Source organism: Bufo bufo (assembly GCF_905171765.1).
Source record: "Bufo bufo chromosome 6 unlocalized genomic scaffold, aBufBuf1.1 SUPER_6_unloc_1, whole genome shotgun sequence".
NCBI lineage: Eukaryota > Metazoa > Chordata > Amphibia > Anura > Bufonidae > Bufo > Bufo bufo.
The window spans coordinates 177,500-180,401 of record NW_024400000.1 but is presented as its reverse complement, the minus strand read 5'-3'; the positions used below and the strand labels follow the sequence as shown (position 1 = coordinate 180,401).

General features: G+C 50.9%; 1 long non-coding RNA gene across 1 annotated transcript; it reads left to right on the top strand.

Moving 5' to 3' along the window:
* The first annotated feature begins 2,028 nt into the window (after positions 1 to 2,028).
* On the top strand, positions 2,029 to 2,397 carry LOC120982878. Its single transcript, XR_005774975.1, has 3 exons — positions 2,029 to 2,051; positions 2,129 to 2,257; positions 2,356 to 2,397. It is a non-coding gene; the product is annotated as an uncharacterized LOC120982878 (long non-coding RNA).
* The last annotated feature ends 505 nt before the right edge of the window (positions 2,398 to 2,902 follow it).

The following is a 2,902-nucleotide window of genomic DNA, read 5'->3' as shown; positions in this document are numbered from 1 at the left end:
TGGGTAGGAGTCCCTCACTCCTCCCGCTGGCAAAGAGAAGGGCAGATTATGTTGTTTTGAGAGAGAACGTGAATGAGCATGCACCTAACAGGTGCACCCGTCCAGCAGTTCCAGCGGCTGGCCATGTTGGGGTCCCCAATCCCCGGCCACATAGGTGGTGTGTCATGCCATGGAGGGATCCCTGTCTCTCACACCTTGCGGAAGAAGGTATATAGGCACCGTGGGTGAACTGGGTGGGTGCATCCCACCAGCAGTTCCATGAAGTAGCACTAAGCCGGCGTGTGTGATTTGTCATACCCATGTTTATATTGTAATTTTATCTCTCTTCCAAGTCACAACCGGACTGTCCTCACCTGTGCTGTCTGTCACAAAGTGTACAAAGACCTATCCACGCACTTGAGGAGATGCTGCATGAGACTTTGTACAGATGATGAGATCCAATCCAGTCTGTTATCTTCCAAGACCTCCCTGAAAAACATTGCCAGCCGTGGTACCACCATCAGCTACCATCAGGTCGCCTCCCTTCAATCCACTGAGGACATCGTATGGTTCCTGGAAGACAGAGGGTTTACCATCATTGATAAGCCCCCTTCTCCCTGGTAAGGTCCTGCAATGTGTGGTACACCTGTGTTCCCATCTGAACACCCTTCTAGTTACTTACGTACCTTCTACTTCTCTCTTTAGCGCTGCCAGTTTGTCGTCTGGTACTCCTATTCCTCCTGCCCAGGCCAGCCAGCATCTTTCATCTTCCACCCCCAACGATCATGGAACTGCTTGCCAGCTCAGCAGTGATTGGGAGGATGAAGCTTCAGAGACCGTGGGCCTAGTGGAGGAGGATGAGGCTTCAATAACCCTGAGTCTAGTGGAGGACAAGGGTGCTTCCGTAACCTTGAGCCCGGTGGTGGAGGATTATTCAGGAACCGTGAGCTCAGAGGAGGTTTCTTCAGGAACCGTGAGCCCAGTGGTGGTGGAGGTTTCTTCAGGATCCGTGAGCCCAGTGGTGGTGGAGGTTTCTTCAGGAACCATGAGCCCAGTGGAGGAGTGTGCCTCAGTAACCCTGAGCCTAGTGGAGGTGGATCTGGCCCCTTCAGGTGTGGAGGGGGATGTGACCCCTTCAGGATCCATGGACCTATTATCTGCAACCGAGTCTCCAGATGATAGCGACGATAAGTCCTTTCAATGCACTCCCAGGTGGGTACATGACCCTCGGTGATGAACCTTGACTTTCATGGTTCCACCGTGACTGTTTCCTTTTTCTCATCATCCTTTTCCCCTGCCTCTAGGACTTTGAAAACCACAGGGAGAGGTGATGCACGGAAGAGGATGCAGGACGCTGGGCTGTACAACCGTCATCCCTCCGGGGATCCTCTGTTGAAACCTTACGCCAATTACCTGCGGTCTACGCTGGGCCTGAGCAATCACAGGCAGGAGGTGGATGCGGTTGCCCGGTTCCTATACTTTATGAACCCACAACGTGCCTGCCTAGACTTTGTCAGCGACATTGAGAAGGTTCGTTCTTACTTTGACAAGCTCTTAGAAGCCAAGCTCTCTCACCAGACTAGGCTCAACTGCATCCAGCGTATTCGGCGGTTCGTAAAGTACAATATGCGCTCCACCAACCTTTCCATCAGGCAGCCTGACCTGTACAAGAAGTGCAAGTTCTTCATCACGGTCACCGAAGACATCCAAAAGATCCTGTCCAAGGGGCTCTCAAGAGACAGGGTCGACAAGAGGTGAATGTGGAGCCAGGGGTAGGGCTGGGATGGTGGAGTCATTTGTTGGTCTTCCCCCACTCCCTGTTGGTGAGTACCTAACTTCTCTGGTCTTCTTTCTCCCCTTGTCTTAGGTACGCGGCCTTGAGCCAAAAATCACCCAGCCCGTCCGATTGCCGAGCAGTCCTCAGGGATGCCAAGAGCATGTTCTTGAAGTGCATAGCCCAAGCCTGGGCGAACTGTGCAACTTCCTATCAGCAAACTGAAATTATACACTACCTAGAGTGCCTTCTTGTCTTGAAGCATCTTCAGCGACCGGGGGTAGTCCAAAACATGACTGTAAGCCGCTTTTCTGGTTCAGTATGTGGGGTTATTTTTCATCATTCGTCGCTCCTCATGTCTTCTGCTCCTTGCAGGTGGGAGAGTGGGATGAGAGGATTCACCATGAGTACGAAGGTGAAAAACTATGTGTGATCGGTGTAAGAACCCACAAGACCTCTACTCAACAAGTTGCTGCTTTCGCGCTGGATAATGATGAAGAGTCGGTGAGTGTGAGCAGATATGCCCCTTTGCTGGTCCCCGGGTGTTATTCAGCTCCCACCCTCTTCCATTTAAACATTTTGTACCCTTGTTCTCTCCTCAGTGGTTTCAGGCCTACTATGAAAAAGTCCGGCCATTGCTAACCAAAAGTGACATAGACGATCCAAAGGATAAATTCTTCCTCTCTTCAGTGGGAACTGAGCGACATACTGTTTCACGAGACATCAATAGCTACCAATCAAAGTGAGTAGTGCCCAAGCAGTTATCTCTGCTCTATGTCTCTTTGTTGCCCGGATCTTCAGCTTATTCTCCCCTTCGTTCCCAGGTATAACCTCCCCGATATCTCCAGTCAGGTGGTCAGGAAGGTCTGTGAAACTTGGACGCTTGCAAGGTACACTGATCCTGAAAAGACTCTGTTTGCAAAGTACTTGGCACACACAAACTCCACGGCGGACAGGCACTACCGAGAGAAAGTGCTAGATGACATCTGTCATGGTTACAAGCTGGTGAAGAGATCTTTTAGTAGTGATGAGGACCGGACCCCATCTGCTGCTGCCCCCCTGGAGGAAATCAACATGGTGGGGAGGGAGATGGAATGTCTGCCCAACACTTCAAGTAGCAGTGATTAATATGTATGTGTAAATGAAATA